Here is a 19083-nt window from a genome sequence, read left to right as displayed (position 1 = left end):
AATCTTTACTTAATATATACTAAACTGATCTTCTGTATATAAAGATAATTGAAAATGAATCTTGATGTGAATGGAATGGGAGAGGGAACAGGAGATGGGAGGGGTGCGGGTGGGAGGGAAGTTATGGGGGGAAGCCATTGTAATCCATATACTGTACTTTGGAAATTATATTTACTAAATAAAAGTTTAAAAAAAAAAGAAAGAAAATGGCAGCTTAGCCTGCTCTGCCACAGTACTGGCCCCTTAAACTTTTTATTTTATTTTTTCACTATATAAGTCAATTTATTGTGTAGTTAAAACTGATGACTTGAAATTTAAATACATTACTTAGAAGATCAGTAAATAGAATAATTTCCTTTGAATACTATTTTAGAGTCTTCGTAACTGAAACCACCTTTCACTTTTCTGAATTCATAAATCTTGCCCTGTGACTCAGCAGCAGGAAGGCAGAGTCATGTTATGGGGAGGGGAACATTTCTGTAGCCCTGTGCTTCATTCTGAGGGGACGCCTATCTCCTGGAATGGCACAGTGTGCTTGTAGGACACGCAGACCCAAGAATAACAAAGGATGAATGGTCTGCTGTTCGCTTGAATATGTGCATAAGATGCCTCTGGGGCTGTAATTCAGTGATGTTCCCAGGGTGTACGTTTAAAGAGAGTAAGTCTCAACCATAATAATTTAATAATTTTGTTAACTTGCTCACGTTTGGATGAATATAATACAGGCAAATGGAAATATGAAAACTGCTATTATTTTAAAGTAACAGGAAAAGAAGCAGATAAATTAGTACTTCGCTGAATTATTCCAAACAGTTTTCTGGACTGGATATCCAGTTATCGTCACATAGACTACAGACATTTAGAAATGGCTAATTTTTCCTTCAGCTGGTTCTTCTGGCCGTTAATCACAGCTTATTACCTTTAACTACTGAACTGCTACATGGCTTACTACCCTTAACTAACTGTGCCTGGGGGCAGGTGTCAGGGTGCAGTGGGTTAGGCTGCCACTGGGAACGCCTGCACAGGATCCAGTCCCAGCTCTGCCTTCTGATTCAGCTTCCTACCGCTGTGCTGTACCTAGGCCCCTGCCACAAGGGAGACCAGGATGGAGTTTCTGGCTCCTGGCTTCTTCCTGGTCCAGCCCTGGTTATTATGGGCATTTGGGGAGGAAACCAAGGGATGGACAAGTGTGCTTGCTCTTGTTCTCTCTCCCTCTCTTTCTCTCTCTCTGTCTCTTTCTATTAGTCTACCATTCGCACAAATAAAAATCAATACTAAAAAACTGTGCCTGAGCCCAATATCTAAGAGCAAAATACACAAGTATTTTTCAACAAAGTTTTAATGAATAAATATCTTTGAAATGCACTGATTATAAATAAATGCTATTTTGGTCTAAATAGCAATATTACAAGATATGTGAGCCACAGTTAAACCATTGTTTCCTAATTGTCATGATAATTTATGAAAGTAGAAGTGATGTCAAGTCATATTATGAATATACATAGAGAAAGCAAAGGTAATTCAGTAGTTCTAATTATGAGGCTGTCCTACAGTTTGTTTCATTTCAAATCTCAGAAAGATTATATTGTGCTATTAAGGCAGTAAGCACGGCATGTATGACACCAAGTCAAAGTTTATGAAGACTAGAGCACGCCAAAGGAAAAGTCGTGCCCAAGAATGGAGAGCGATAATCCATCCATTTGATTAAAAGTAAAAAAGAATTTTTCGCTCTTTGCATCAAAGGTCAATAAGTCAATTATTTATTGGTTCTACAAAGGTAGTCATTAGGTGTATACTGGAAAAATTTCTGACATTCAAGTTGACAACTTAAATTTAGAAACTGATTTACCAAAAGGAAGCAAAAGGCAAATTAACATTGGAGAGGCAAATGGGTCCCTTGGACTCGAAAGAGGTTAGCAAAATGTAGCGACATTTCCAAAAGTTGTATTTGTAAGGAAAGCTGAAGATTCCATGTGAAAAGCACATTAAGCCAGTGTGTGCAAAGGCAAAATACTGGCAAAAATAAAACCCTTATAAAAAGCTGAAATTTAGGCTGGAATGATCAAAAGATAGGCATCCGCATCAAGGAGTTGGCAGCCATGACAGGGTGAGAAACAAATCTAAGGCTTCATACTAGGCATTCTAGTTGTAGGGAAAATCCAACACTGATATGCTATACCACGCAAATGCAATTACTAAAGGAAGCTAGAGATACGAAAATGGAGAAGGTTAAGGGAGTGCCACACGGATGACGGCCCATCAGGCATGGTCAGCTGTGGCTTCAGTTGAATGGAATTCCTATCGGGACGACACATCCAGCATAGAGACTGCTCTGTGTTTGCTCTTTATTTTAGCAAACGAAACACTGAAAATGTAAGCATATTTGCACATAGAGACAAAATATAAAAATGACAGTAAGGGAATGGAGTAAAACCAGGGGGATAAAGGTTTACTTCATTTTTTGTTTTAATTTCACAAAGTACTGTGAAGCTGCTTTGTCCCTAACATTGTTGCACATCACGTTGGTTGTTAAGGTACAGCAGTTTGAACCTGGAAAAATTTAAAAATATAAAATGTAGGCTCAAAATTGTTTCTTGAACATTATCAAAGTACTGAAAATAAGTGTTATTGTCTTCTAAAGCAGTGATCACTAACTCAAATTTTCTTTTTTAACACTGAACACTGAAAACCAGCTATATCACAAATAGCTTTCACACGTATACCAATTCCAGTGAGTCCTCAATGCTGCTACTTTCCTTGTATACTGCCATGATCCTTGTGTTCTGCTTTTGTTTCTGTTTTAAATTTGAGAGGTGCTTCACTACCATAATTCCCACAATGGCCAGGGGGACAGAGACCAGGAACCAAGAACTCAATCCAAGTCTTTCAAGTGGGTGGCAGAAACACTGCTCCTTTGGGCCATCACTGCTTCTCAGGGTCTGAGTTAGCATGAAGCTGGAATCAGGGCTGCAGCTAAGCATTGTACCCAGGCACAGGTTGTAGGTGTCTTAACCTGTGTCTAAACAGCTGGCTAAATGCACTCTCCCTTCCCTGGACCCATATTCTTCTTATACATGTCATATAATGCTCATTTTTCTTATCACTCACTCATCCATACTTATTTTTTCATAGAAAGATATTTGAAATTTGGAATATTTTCAGTCTACTTAACTATTGTTATATTCTGCTAACCTTTTATCAACACTAAAATTAGACACTAGAATGAAACAATTAATGTAGTAATTAGATACCTGTCATAACACAATTATGGTCTAAGAAGTTTATGCCTTGAATAAAGTAGTGATGTATTTCTATAGTAGTAAAAACATTGCATTCTCATATGGAATCTAATAAATAAGTAGATAGGTAGAAAATTATGAACATATGGAAAGTCAATTCAAATGAAATGTAACCTATTATTTCTCCCAAATATATAAAATTAAAAAGAAACCAGCAATTAAAAATTTTGAAAGTTGTACCAAGGAGTACTTATGATATGAATTGAGAGTATTCTAAAATAATTGAGTAAAACAGAAGAATTGTACTAATGTTAAACATTTTTGTAAGAAAAACACTTATAAAACTAAGGGGACTGTAATGGTCAGGGGGTATATTTCATATTTTCCACAATTGTTTTACTAGTCTCAATATTGCAATGTGTAAAAACATATTCTATCTCAAATATAAAACCAGGAAGTCATATAAGTACATAAACATAAACTACATAATTGTAGAGGGCTTGTTTATCTAATGGAGAACATGCTGAGTGATTTAAAATAGTCTAAATAGTCATTACCATCTGACTGTGAGGTGTTCTGCCTTCCACCTCCCACGAATTTCTTGTACTATAATAATGGACGCACACTCAGTCACTTAGAGGCGTAGGTGGCTCACGCGGCACAGTGCAGTCACACAGTGGCAGGTAGTCTCCTCGTCATGACATTGTCCTGCATCCCATAGACTCAGGCTGCTTCTCTTTGCACATGGTCCACCCCTATGTTTAAACCAATGTCAGGAGTCCCAAGGGACTGTGCTGATGAAGTCATGGCACGTAGGCTGCATCTGATTCACCATCAGGTGGTGAAGTGTGCAATCAGCTGAGGAGTTTTAAATAAGGCCTCTTCAAAGGGAAAAGTTTACTCCCCAGAGAAAAGTGTGAGGTACAGCACTGTAGCCAGGCGCAGCACCCTCTGAGACCCAGTGCTGCCCTCTGTGGTGTGGTGTGGTGTGGTGTGGTGTGGACACCCAGAAACTCCCTGTGAGAATCTCCCTCCCTTAAATGAAACATTACAACTGTATAAACGTATATATTTTCACTGAATCCCCAAATGAGTCAGTGCTTTGGGGTTCACTTTCTCTGACTTCTTTTTAGTATGACATTATGTTTTTAGAGGAAAAAAGCTTAAGGAGAATTCACAAAAAACGAGTTTTAAGTAGCAGCACTCTCTGTTTTTAAGGAATTCTAGATACTGAAAGCTTTGTTGATCCTTCTCTGAAAGATGTATTAGTCAGTCTAATATATCTAATATATAAATGGCAAAAACTGCATATTCCATGAGGGTTTTCTTTTTCTCCCAATATGGCTACATGTTTACACTACTAAAAAAACATGGCAAAGGATTCTTTAAAAGGATGGGTTCAATATTTTGAAAAATTAATCTTTGAGTAATGAAGCTAGACCCCCTTTCCAATTTACATCATATAACAAAATAAACCAGGGGTGGGCAATTGGTACAGAGGTTCAGACACCCACTGGGACACCCACATCGCATATCTCAGAGACTGGGTTTGAGTTCCAACTCCACTTCCAATAACAACTTCCTACTCATATGCACCAGAAAATGAGGACTTAACATGTGTGGGTCCCCACAGCCTTTGTGGGACACCTGGATTGAGATCTGGACTCCTGGCTCTGGTTTGGCCTAGCCCTGGAAGCTGTGGGTATTTTGGTAGTGAGCTAGTAGATGGAAGATCTCTCTCTCTCTCTCTTCCTGTTTCTGTTTCTCTGTGTGTGTGTCTCTTTTCCTTCAAATGAAATGAAACTAAAGTTTAACAAATAACTCAGAATGTTTGATAGTCACAAATTTACATACGACACAAATCTTAGAAGAAAATAAATAAAGTTGCTTTATCTTGGGTTAGACAACACTATCTTAGACATGAAAAAACATGGCAAAAGTAGATTAACTGAATCTTACACTTGATCTTAGCCAAAAGGCCGAGAAGCGATAGATTAACTGAATTTTATAAAATGTTTTTTAAATCATGCTTCAAAGTAATCCATTTAGAAAATGAAAAGATAACTCACAGAATGAGAGAAAACATTTACCAATCATACATCTGATAAGGTATTATACCTAGCATATATGAAGAACACTTATAATTCAACAATAAAAAATAACAATCCAATGAAAAGTGGGTCATAAATGTGAATATACATTTCTCCAAAGAAGAGGGATATTTAATATAAGCATATATAAAGATGTGATACCAAGAGTCACTAGGTAAATATGGATCAAAAGAATGAAAGGTAGAACTTCATATTAACTAGAATTACTTCTATAAACAAGGCAATTATAAACATGGAAAAAACTACACTTATAAATTGCTAGTGGGTTGTGAAATGACAGCTATAGGGATGGCATTATGGCATAGTGGATAAAGTCATCGCCTGCAATGCTGGCGTACCATAAGGGCAGTAGTTTGAGTCCCAGCTGCTCCACTTCCAATCCAGCTCTCTGCCAATGAACCAGGGAAAGAAGTGGAGGCTGAGCCAAGTCCTTGGGCCCCTGCACCCACCTGGGAGACCCAGAGGAAGTTCCCGGCTCCCGGCTTTGGCTTGCTCCAGCCCTGGTCATTGCTGCCATGTGGGGAGTGAACCAGTGGATGAAGATCGCTCAATCGATCGCTCTCTCTCTCTGTGTCTCTTTCAAGTAAATAAAAATAAACCTTAAAAAATGACACAGCTACTTTGAAAAACAGTTTGGCAGGTATATGATTATATATATGTGATTAGAATATATATATATATATATGAAAATGGGAGCTCACATTAAAAACTTGGATGCAAATGTTCATAGTAGCACTATTCAATATAATAGCCAAAAAGTAAAAATAACCCGTGACTATCACCTACAGGAGTGCTTAGGTCCCTATACCCACATAGGAGACCTGGAGGAAGCACCTGGCTCCTGGCTCTGGCCTGACCCCGCCCAAGCCATTGCAGCTGTTTGGGGAGTGAACCAGAAGATGAAGGATCTCTCTTTCTGTGTAACTCTGACTTTCAAATAGATAACTTAAAAAAAAAAAAAAAAAGAAAAAGAAAAAGGGAATGAGGTTTTGATTGAATCCTGAAATCATGTTAAGTTAAAAAAGCCAAGGGTGGGTGTTTGGCACTTCCTATTTTGAAATGCCTGGAGTTTATGTCCTAACTCAGTTGTGGGCATTTGTGGAGTGAGCCAGCAAGTGGGAGATCTTGTTCTGTCTGTCTCTGTCTCTGTATTTCAAATAAATGAATTTATTAAACATTTTTAAAAGTGAATTTATAAACATTGTTAGAAAAGAAGACAGTTACAAAAGAACACAAGTCATATGATTCTATTTATATGATGTATATAGAACAGGCATATCTATATGAGTGTGGAGTAGGTTATTCCAGCCAGAGACTGGGGAAATGGAGAATGACCAGTGACTGTGAGAGCACGGGGACTCTAGGGGGAAGGGAGGGATGAAAATGTTTTTAAATTAGACAGAAATGATGGCTGCACATCTCTGTGGGTAAACCAAAAACTACTAAATGGTACACTTTAAAAAGGTAAATTTTATGGAATATGATTGGTATCCCAAGTTGTTAAGATTTTAAAAAGTGCTACTGACAATTACACCAATCAAAATATTGTTTTACTGATTTTCATTTTTAATGTTTATATTTGATTTTTAAATGAATTATTTATTTATTTTAAATGCAGAGTGATAGAACTGGGAGGGGGGCGAGATAGAGACAGAGACAGAGACAGAGAGAGATCTTTTCTATGTGCTGATTCTCTTCCCAAATGCCCAGGCTGGGCTAGGAAGCCAGGAGCCAGGAACTCCATCCAGGTGTCCCGTGTAGGTGGCAGGATCCCAAATACTTGAATCATCATCTGCTGCTTCCTGGTGCATTAGAGGGAAGCAGGACCGGATGCTGAGGCAGCATGCAATCCCAGGCCCCCCAATGAGGGATGTGGGCGTCTTAAGCAGCAGCTTCAACTCCTGTGCCACTGTGCCTTCCCCTATTGATTTCCATTTCTTATTAAACAAATACTTCCTGAATGCTTACTATTTTAGATGTAATTCCAAAGGAAAAGCATGCCACCTAACTTTTACTTTCATAGAAGAAAAGTCCAGTTGAATGAAGATGTGAAGTTGTAAGTAAGCCTAATCAGACATAGGAAAATGTGATAGAATATGAAATATGTGCAGAATACAAAATATATAGATTAGGATAGAATAGACTCGTATGAGTATTGAATAGAGCAAAACTGGAATGATAAGGCAGAAACTATGACAAGTACACATGAATTGTTAGAGCTTTGTAACTGGTGCTCAAACAGCAAGCATCAGGGGAGAAGTCATATTGGGCAAGTATGTTAAAAGATGGAAAACATTTTGATAGTAATGACTGGTGAACATGGAGATTCCAGGTTGAAGAAACTACACAAGGAAAGGGTCAGGCAGGGCAGGAGGGCTGTGCAGTTTTTATAAAGGGTGGGCCATTTAGTTTTGCTGGCCCATTACATTCTTATAAAGAAGGGCCAGGCTCTGTAAAGTCATGTTACTGATGGTCTTGAGAATCAAGATGAGACTGTCGCTCCCCGTCTTCGTGGAGGAACGACACAGGACCCTGCGCTGTTCTTTCGTCTGCTCGGCCCTTCCCGGGTTTGCTGCTGGTTCTTCCCGGGTTGGCTACCATCCCTTCCACCTCCGTGGAAGGGCGGTTCCCCCTGCCACCTTCCCCACTTCCGCGGGGGAGCGGCACACCGCCGGCCGGCTCTCTCAGGGGCTGCACAGGTGTTCCTTCAGATAGATGTTCCCCCGTGCATGTTGTCTCTCTCCTCCTTTATAGTCCTCTTCCACCAATCCCAACTCTGCTACCCACACGCCGAGTACGCTGCTCTCCTCCAATCAGGAGCAAGTCCTACAGTTTATTGGTTGAACTGGAGTCAGCTGTGTAGAAGCTGTTTCCTCCTCTCCCAGCGCCATATTGTGGGAGAGCAGATGCATAGAATAAGTCTTAATTCCAGTAACTTAGTCTAGTCCGAGTTGCTCCCAGTTGCTCCCCACAGAGACATATATGCTTAACATACAGACAAGGCTGACCAATTCGAAGTGCTTGCTGTGGAGTAGTAAGTTCTACTGATTTCATCTAATGCAGGTGAGGAACTAGTCCTTGAGCTATGAAGATGTGTAAGTTCCAGATCTTAGCCTCAAGGGACACACTATTTTGTAAGGCATAAAAGAAAATCAACACTTAGCACACAAGGTAAAATAAGTGGCATGATTTGTGTATACACCATGATTGGAGTGGAACTTGACTTAGCTGGAAAAATGGGGTCAATGTTCATTTCCAAGTGGGGATGACACATCAGTCATGTTTCAAAGGTGGTAATAGTAATAATAATGAAAAGAACAGAACAAAAAAATGGAAACAAAGTTTACTTCTGGGACTAATTAAATAACATGGATTAGATATATTATATAGCTTTTAAAATAGCAAAAGCAGATAAAATATTTGAAGAAACAGTTTTCAGATACTAGATAGACGGGAAATATAGGATTCTGATCCTTGAGAGAAGAGAAATAAAGAGGTGAGACCTAAGGTTGTCCCAAGTGTATGCCTGGATGTAGTTCCCAAGCCAAAGCAGAAGAAGAGGAACTCAGAAAGAGCCAAGACCCTGGATATCTGCAAATGAGTTCCATTTTCTCATGGTTTTCATCTGTACATGTAAGAGGAAACTGGACACAGCTAGGGAGAGAACTCCCAGAGAGCAGGAAATGCCCACATACGATTCAGGGTTAAGAATCTTTATGTTACAATAGCTAGAATGGAAAGCCATCCTAACACATGGGACATTTTATAGACTGTGCAAATGGGCTAGCATTTCAATATTTAAAATTAGCCTTAGATTAAAGTTATTTTGGACACTCCTCCACAAAACTTAAATGTATATCTAGAAAGGACCAAATCAATTCTAAGTAACTTAATTGCATACTAGGACAAAATCTAAAATCTTTTATGCAGAAAAATACAAGAAAGTACAAACCCAAAAATGTAAAATCCATAATGTCTGGTTTCCAATACAAATTTCCATGCAAAAAAGGAAGCAAGAAACCATGACCCATAACCAGGAGAAAAATGAAATAATTTAATCAACAGACTAACTAGAGTGAACATGGGATTCTCTGGAAAGAACGGTAAAACAGCTTTTATATAAATGGAGACACTTGAAAAGTTCATGGAAAAGTAGAATAAAAGTACAAGTTTGGGGTTGGCATTGTGGCACAGAGGGTTAAGCCGCCACCTGTCAGCATCCTATAGTAGGTTAAAGAGTCCTGGTTGCTTCTTTTCTATCTAGCTCCCTGTTAATGCACCTGGGAAAGTATTAGCAGATGGCCCCAGTACTTGGACCCCTGTCATCTATCTGGGATACCCTATTTTATATATATATATATATGAATTTCAAAATAAACTTGCCTTTTAAATCTACTTACTATGAACTTTTCAAGTATCCTTGTATACATTTATCATAAGACAAAGAAATATCAGTAGGTATTTACCCAAAGGAAATGAAAATATATTTTCACATAAACAATTGTAGCCAAGTATTCATGCATCATCTTAATTTTAAATAACCAAAAAATGGATCACAACTTAAAAGTTCATTCACTGGTAAATAGATAAATAAATCAAATCTATACATTCAATGAAATTATGCTTAGTAATATAAAGTCGTCTACCATTGATAAAGCCAACAAAGAAAGAAAATTTCTACAGATAACTATTATATTGGAGCAATGCATTAGATGGCTTGAGTTAGTGAGAGGTTGGGTAGGAGGGATGGGGAGGCCACGTGGTCCTAATGTTTCAAATAAAGGGTGGGCCATGGGAGAGAGAGAACAGTAAGTTTCGTTTGTTCAACAGGTATTTGAGTCAGTTGTCACACATAGCTATGTATACATCTCTTGCTTTTTCTCAAGTACTATTTCTTTATGGCAATCCAGGAGGTTATTTAACCCAAGTAGAACACAATGATGATGAGTTATGCCTTTAATGAGAAATTTAAAATAATGGATTAACTGTGCAGATTGGGTTTAAAAGGCAAATTATGACCCAAAATATGTGTATTTCATAAAACAAAGCAATTTACTGCTTTACATGCAAAATATCTCACTCATGTGTCAGTTTTCCCTGCTGCTTCTGATGAACAGTAATGGTCTACCTTGATAACAATGTATGATTGGCTACTTTCCTTTAACCCTCATTCCAGAATCTGCAAATACTCGAAATAATACATTATCTGATTTTTATGCTAACATTATATATGAGCATACAGATTGTCAAGATTAGATGATTATCATTCTCTTTCTAAACCAATTATTTGCTATTCAGTAGGGTTTATTTCAGGAAACTATAATGCAAACTCTAGTAGTTCTTTTAAAGTTTGCTTTAATAGAAAAGTTTGTAGAACACAGACTGTATCAAGGAATGTACAAGTATATTTAATTTAAAATGTTTTAAATCACCTATTCATTTTATTTGAGAGGCAGAGATAGAAAGTGAGGGAAAGAGAAATCTCCTTTCAACTGACTCCTTCCCCAAATATCTGTAACAGCTGGAGCTGGGCCAGGCTGAAGCTGGGATATGGGAACTCAGTCCAGGTCTTCCACATGAGTGGCAGAGACTCAACTACTTGAACCATTATCTATTGCCTCTCAGAGGTTGCATTAGCAAGAAGCTGGAATAGAGAGTGGAGCCAGAACTTCAATGCAGGCCCTACAATATGGGATGCAGGCATCCCAAATAATATCATAACAGCAGTACTAAACACTTGTCCCTTAATTTTATTTATTTCTTTTAAATATTTATTTATTCATTTGAAAGTCAGAGTTAGAGAGAAAGAGAGAGAGAGAGAGAGAGAGAGAGAGAGAGAGAGAGGATCTTTCATCCCCTAGTTTACTCCCTAGATAGCTGCAATTGCCAGAGCTGAACCAAGCCAAAGCCAGGAGCTAGGAGCTTCATCCAGGTCTCCAACAAGAGTAACAGGGCCCAAATACTTGTGCCATCTTCCACAGCTTTCCGAGGTACATTAGTAGGGAGCTGGATCAGAATTGGAGCAGCGGGACTTGAATCAGGGCCCAAAGGAGTTGCCAGTGTTGCAGGCAGTGGTTTAGCCCCCTATGCCACAATGCTGGCCCCTTATTCCTTAATTTCAAATTTAAAAGAAAACTACACAATGGTAATAGGAAAAATTAAATAAAAGCAATTTCCTAGCTCTATTTCACCTCTTAAGTCAAGAACAGAATTCACATCTATAATCTGATATTCCTTATATGCAATATTTTTAGAGAATATTAAATCATTTTGTTTTATAATTTACACAAGATATTAAAATCCGAGGATAATAAGTTAAATTCAATTTTATTCCCCTTTTAGAATTCCTAAAACTTGCTTTATTCTTTGTAGCTGAACACTTTTTTGAAGAACTGACTTCTCTATTTTGAATATAACTCTTTTGTCACACATAGAATATCTACCATGTCTTCCTACAGAGGGAAAAATCAATGAAAATAGCATGAGGAGCCCCAGTAAGCTTGTTTTTGATGAATTATGTCCTTAAAGATATACCCTGTATGTGGCTCAAAATATATTGATTAGCAACAACTGTTTCTGTAATACCAATAATGTGCTATTCTCTTGAACTTCCCCTGAAGTGACAGGGTTTGATCAAGAGAGCCCTAAACAATAAATTGGCCACCAGCAAGCAGAAGGAAAATGAAGTTGAATCAAACTTCCAAAATAAATAATAATTTTAAACTTGAGGAAAATAAATGGATGTCTCTGTTCACTTTGCTGTTTCTGGACTTGCATCTTTCATAATAAGCTGCTTGCCAAAGGGATTATTATACTACCAAGTTTAAGTTCCTGGAGAAGCTTTTACATTTACTATTCAATATACTATTGACTATTAAGAAACCAAGAATGAATGAAAATCATTTATAAATACCACTTACACCATTTTAAAACCAGCTTTCTCTATTACAAAATATTAACTTGTAATAAATTCTCCTTACTAGGTCTGATTCACTTTTTCTTGGTGTGTTTTGTTTCACTACCAATTAAGTTATCTAAAGATTTTCTCTAGCAGAAGAATATTTCCTGTATTGATGTTGTCAATCAAATTTAAAATATTTTCTCTAACTAACATTCAAACAATGGATAAATTACCTCAATGTAAGAGGTGAGTTATACAGAGTCATATCTTTTCAAAATGTCTACCATTCTGTGGATAGCTTTTAAGTAAATTTTTTATTTATTCAGAGAATTTTTAGAATGTAGCTTGGTGATTAGAAATATAGTCTGTGATTTATAAATTATAAATTTCCAGTATATCATTCACCAAAATATCTCCTAAAATTGTGTAAACACAGAGTTTGGATAATCAGTTTTATATATTTTAAATTACATCTATAACTTTTATTTGACAATTCAATTATTTGACCATACATAATCTTAGCAGCTGTATTACCTACCCAACAACTTGCTCCCTTTTCTTCAGCTTAGTCACAAGTGTATTATATTTTGAAGCTTTGTTATATTAACTGAAAGACTCGCCTCCTGCTTTGCCAGTCTAAAAACTATCAAAAGTAAATGAGAAATTTTGAAAAATTTGTTTTAGCAGATCTGCTGAATTTTCTAAGACCTCATAAATCATTTATTCTTCCTTTGGTTTTAAAATCTTAACTGCTTTATCTGTGTTATGTCAACATCAGAACAAATCTGTTAAGAACTCGCAATGAATAGGTTAATCATCCAGGGCTCTCTAGCAATCCAAGGATGAATTGAGGTTTCATACATCAGTGATTAGGATACTGATTTTGGCCTCCGACAGATTCCAGATCTCCACTCTATCACATAAGCTCTGGGCTTTTTACTAAGTCATAGTCGTATGATAACAGAATTTGGAAACCACAGTTAAAGAATGACCAGTTAATCTGATAAGCCACATGCAGTGCTGAGGCGATGTTTTGGTAGAGTTGTGTTTGGTGAACCCTAGCTGCCCTTCTCCCATCATCATAATATAAAAAACAGTAGTTTAGCTACCAGTGCTACTAATTTCTATAATTGGAAACTAAATTAGTGTAACTAATTTCTATAATTGGAAAAGCTTCCATTTTCCAATCGCTTTTACTTGATTCTCTTGTCAGGACCACTAAAATAAAGGAGCTTGAATCCATCATGTTCAGATTTTTTTTTTCTGTTGGGCTTTTAGAAATTTCCACAATTATATATTGAAAGGTAAACAATATCTCTGTACAGCTCATAACTCTTTGTTCCATCAAATTAGCACCAATATGACTATCACCTATATTATATGCAAGCAACTCAATGTGATTTTCATTATAATTTCAAAAGACTGAAGTTTTGCTCACATGGTTCTTTCCTATTGGGCATGGCATCTTAAAAATTCATTTAAATAATAATCCAATTATTAAACTTTGAAATAGTAGGTCTTTTAAATATGTTTCTCTGGGATTTAATGTTTTATAAACCTTTGCCAAATGTTACTCAACTATCTTTTTATCATATTTGAAATATTGCCAGATTAAGACCTCTACTCAGCAGGCATCAAGCTGGGATGTAAGAACTTTCATCATTTCTAAGACTGATTATTGTAATTCATAATTATCTATCCTCCTAGCCAAATACACCAGAAAACAGCATTTAAACTGGATGTAGAAAAAAAAAACAAAACACTTCACTCTCTTTACACAAACTAGATTAATAGGCTTGAGTTTTCTATGTCTAGCACTTCTAGGAAAAACACAAATCCTATCTTTTAATAAGCTATCATAAGTTTCCTTTCTGTACTGTTTTACATACTATTTGGCACCTATATTGATACACGTGCCATTTAAGGGGGTGGGGATACCAGATTTGTCAGAGAAGGTAACCTCCTCACTATTTAGATGTTAATGAGAGAATAACTTCTTGGGTGCTGGAAGATATGTGAGCCTGTTTAAGAGGAGCGCCCAGGTCAAGGGTGGAGCAAAGGCACCTTGAGGAGTATTTCAGCAGGTGTAATGTTATGGAGGAAGGAGAGAGCATGGTTTACTTCAGAAAGACATTTTGAATTATATGCGCTTAACACTTTAGTATATGAGATGCATGACAGATTCATAATAATACTAGTAATTCTGTTAGCTTCTACTTAATAAACACTTCATATGTGACAGGTAATGTCAGCCTGGTTTTATATAAATTACTTCCATTAATTTTCACAATTGCACATTGGAATTTATTTTTATTCCCTTTTTACCGAAAAGGAATCTGAGTTGCAGAGGTCTTAGTCCACACTCCCACAATCACCAGCTAGAAAATACAAAGTGGCAGAGCCATGTCTGAAGCCCAGGGGCCTCTGACCATTGTGCCAAAGAGTCTCCTGTATAATTCTTCCAAGACATGGGATAAGTCTACTAGAACAATGGGGTAGATTGTAGGACCAAAGACTTTGCTCTTTCCTCTCAAACCATGAAAGTTAAACAAAGAAATAATTATGGATTATAGACAAGAATGTGTAGTTTATGAGAGATCCCTGCTCTGCTGCTACCCCACATTATTCAGAGCACCGCACCTTACAGTCCTCCTGGGGGGTAGTCTGTGAGCCTTACGCTGACCCATTGTGCCTTCCCTCACGTGTTCTCTTTGCCGTCACCTGCTCCATACCTCTTTGTTAATTTAAAATTTGGCACCTGATTTTCCTCGTCCCAACCACTGCCATCACTGGATAGCATGGCCCGGTCTTTTGCTCTCTTGATAGCAACATTTTCAGTGATCTTTTCCTCCACTCCACCTGAGGTACCCATTCTCAGTGTCACAGAATACAATGTTCACACCTAAAACTGTGTTGGAAATATGAAATCCAAACAGCCTAATGTCCTACCCCAAGCTTCTCTCTCCCCAGCCTCCATCTCAGTTACTCTTACTAAAATCTCCACTTTGACTCCATCAGGACATTTGCACCAGGTACTTCTTGTATTTGCTTCCTTTTCTATACTAGTTAGTACGGTGGCCTGACATATCCATCACTCTCTTGTCACAATCTTGCATTCCTTTCGTACCTTCCATACCATTCCAAGAATTCCCATTCCAGATAAATGTAACTGTCTGAATTTTCCTGCTGGTACACTTCTGGGGAAAACCATGCAGCCCTCTAAATATTCACTGTTATCAACCTTATTCATTACCTTTCAACAATGCTGGGATATTCCACTGCATTTCTCTATTTGTTATATTTTTCCAATGCAATGATTCTTTCAAACATTCTTTACCTAGTTCTACACTCTGACCTTGTCTTTTCCCATCACTCTTGAAACTATCTTCTTTCACACAGCAAATACCCCAATTTCCTGCTACCAAACCAATAAAGCCTTTTAATAATAATAAGTACTCTTTCCTCCATTTCTACCAACACAAGAGAAGAGTTAACTCCTTTTCTTTTTTGGGATTATGTTTTACCATGGATTGCTGGATTTCAAGTCTGTCCATCTTCTCAGGAATTTTACACTTAGTTTAGTCTTAAAACCCTTTGTTTATTTCATACCTTTCTTCACTAGCATTCCTGTTTGTATCATAGATTTCACAGTCAGCTTTTTAGTCATTTGCATTCACCGATCAGATTTCTTCCTCTATTACTCACAAAACAACTTTCTTCAGTGCAGATTTGCCTCCCTTCTCTCTAAAACTTGTTGTAAAAGCTAGCAATGGTGTTATTGTTTAATTCAAGCTGTAGTTCAGAATCATCTTTTACTGAGTTGTTCTATGGTTTCTGTGATGCTTAGACTCTGTTTCCCTCTTACTGCCCAGTTGATTCCTTGTCAGTCCCTGTTGCCACCTGACCCTTCTCTATCCAATCACTGGAGTGTGGATCCCTTCAGTTAGCACCTTTCTTTCTTATTTCCCTACGTTCTTACCTCAAGCAATCTCATCCACTATCATGGCTTCAATTGACATCTAAAAACCAATGACTTCAAATTTAAACCTTTGTCCTAGATTTCTGAAATCAGCCTTCCCTTGGGAACTTTCCACTTCAGATGTTTTGCAGCCACTTCAAGCTGAATGGAGCAAACATTGAAAATATCACCTTGTCTTCACCAGCCACAAACATGGTTCATTTTTGACCCTTGTCTTCCAGATCCTTAATCCAATCCACTCTTGCTGAAACAGTTTGGGAATCTGTGGAATTGTCTCCATCTCCTCCCAGGACTCCCACACCATCACCCTCTCCCTGTCTGCAGAGAAACCTCCCAAACTGGTCTTCCCATCCCTGCTCCATTCCATGTGCTGTCTCTTCCCACACATCAACCCAAGTCATGATTTTTAATGGAAATCTGACCTCATCACCCTCCTGAATAATGTCCTCCGGTGGTTTCCCATTGCACTAGGAAGAAAGATCAAATTTCTTTAATGGGCTCCACAAGGCCCTGTGTAACCTTTCCTTCATTCATTGCACTCCTGTCTTCTCTTATCCTTTTCTCTATTTGTTTTCTATGCTCCTGACACACGGGGTTCCTTTGACTTCCAAAGTGTGCCAGGCAGCTCCCCATCTCTGTGTTCTTTCCGATTCCTAAAAATCCCCGCTCCCTCTCACATAACGAATTCAAGCTTCAAGTCTGCTCAAATATCACATCCTCCAGGAGCTCCCTCTCCCCATCTGTGACAATGGTATCTTTGCCTGTTACATGACAACTCAGGAAAATTCTGTGCTTTCCTTTTTACCTCACCCAGAACAGCTATTAATGAGAGCACAGGATAGGTGTAAGTTTCATGAACCCTACACCTAGCAACAAAATTCTTGGCACATAAATATTTGTTAAGTGGAAGAATGCTGCTTACATTAAACTTCTTTAACTAAAGATTAAAATACTTTTCTTAAGTGTTTCTTTTGTTGCCACTATTCAGATTAATTATAGCCTGTAACTAAAAATTATTACAGAGGTATATTCAAAGTGAGATTTTCATTCTTCTCAGCGACACCACATATTACAAAAACATTAGTTCTAGAATCACGCAGCTAGGCTTAAGAAGGAAGACTCAAGAGGTGTCGTCTGATGTTTTCTATGCTTTCTACAGAGGAAGACTGTCAAAACATGAACTGAGATTTAAATGATAATGAAAGAATAGCAGAATTGGAAAAAGTGGTGTCATCTGAGCTAGTCAGGTCACATTCTCAATTGGATGCTCCAATACCCAGGTAGGCAAAATGGTTCCGAATTGCAATACACCTCTCTTTTTCCCATCACAAATTACTGTCATCCAGAAGACAATAAAATCATTAGGGGGAAAAGAACAGATGCTCTTTTCTTTTTAAATTCTTCCTGTCCCTTCAAAGAAAGCACTGTGTTCCTTCAAGAGCTGTTTTGTTTTTGCAAAATTATTCTGCAAGTGTCTGCGATGAATATTACTCAACTAACTTGATTTTGAAAAATGTCCTCATGAACAGTAGAATTCAATGTCTTAGTTACAGTATTCAGAAAGATGATGTAGTTATTATAATTGTTGCTATGGTGACATCATCACACAGAACACAGCTACACAACTGCAGAGTTTAGATGTTCATAATGTTCAAGGGGTTACATTTTGACTGTGTTAAGGAGTCTCATAATTTTTAGCCATTAGTGTAATATCCTCTAAGCAAATGAGCATATCATTTAAAAAAAGGAATTTTTCTGCATATAAATTATTAGCTCAATGATGAACAATTTGATTTAAAACAGGCAGAATGATTTAAGCAACAGGTTTTCTTCTTCATTACATTTCTATAATGTGTTTATTTAAAAATATATCACTTCACTTCAATCTGAAAATAATTGTTCCGTAATTTTATTTAATTTCTGTAAAATTTGATAAATTTTCTTAATGAAATAAGGTGGAGATTTTGACTTTATGGTGGAAATAATAAATAAATTGAACTCTCATTTGTTCTTTTTTTTTTCTAAATTTCTACTGTACTTTTATTGAAATATAATTGGCCTATGTAATTGCATGACTCACTTTTCTCCCCATTCCTCATTAAAATAATTTAATTGCCCAAATTACTTTTCTCTAAAGTAAAAATGTATTCCATCTTGACCAACTTGAACCTCATCACAGGAAGCAATCTCACCATGGGTGGATGCATAAGCTCAGCCCACCAGCAATTTTGAAAAGTGACCTATAGCATGAATGATTATCTTAACAACATCAGAAAAACTGTTCTATGTTTGCCAAAGCATTCAAGCTCTTAATTCCAGAAGGGTATTTTTAGTTTCTAGTAATTTGGAAAAAGGTAATAGGTGACAAAGTCAGAAAATAAAGTGTAAAAATCTGGTGTAAAACTCTAGGTATACATGATACCTATAAAATGTATAGAAAAGCACATTTCCATTCCAGTAACACCTGTGACATTTAGATGTTCTATAGAATTTCTACTTTCAATCTTTTCCTGTATCATATGCTGGCATTAGTTTTCTCTATATATAGTCAGAGACCTTAAAATAGTTGAGCACTTAGAGGGGTATATGGTGCAAAAAACTAAGTTTTTATGCTTTCCTACTTCTATAATTCTTATTTATAAAATAGTTAATAAGATTATAATCATGTTTAAAAAATTACAGACATTCCAAATCAAGACTGAAGTTAAAAAAAAAAATAAAAGAAACTACAAGTTCATAAAATCTTCACATGTATGAATGTGGTATATTCATAGTTATTTTCATTTTAACAATAAAAATTAGGTTATGCACCGTATCATCTGAGACACACTTGCTTTTATGCAGATGGATAGA

The 19083-nt window shown here is 37.1% G+C and overlaps 1 long non-coding RNA gene and 1 pseudogene across 1 annotated transcript in view; both read right to left on the bottom strand.

Moving 5' to 3' along the window:
- LOC138848472 (uncharacterized) overlaps window positions 1–19083 on the bottom strand; it is a 1168718-nt gene that overhangs the window by 571492 nt on the left and 578143 nt on the right. The gene's annotated exons all lie outside the window — the stretch shown is intronic.
- LOC127490380 (U2 spliceosomal RNA) lies at window positions 5085–5230 on the bottom strand (annotated as a pseudogene).

This window comes from Oryctolagus cuniculus, chromosome 2, assembly GCF_964237555.1.
Source record: "Oryctolagus cuniculus chromosome 2, mOryCun1.1, whole genome shotgun sequence".
Lineage (NCBI taxonomy): Eukaryota > Metazoa > Chordata > Mammalia > Lagomorpha > Leporidae > Oryctolagus > Oryctolagus cuniculus.
This window is presented reverse-complemented; position numbering and strand designations above follow the sequence as displayed.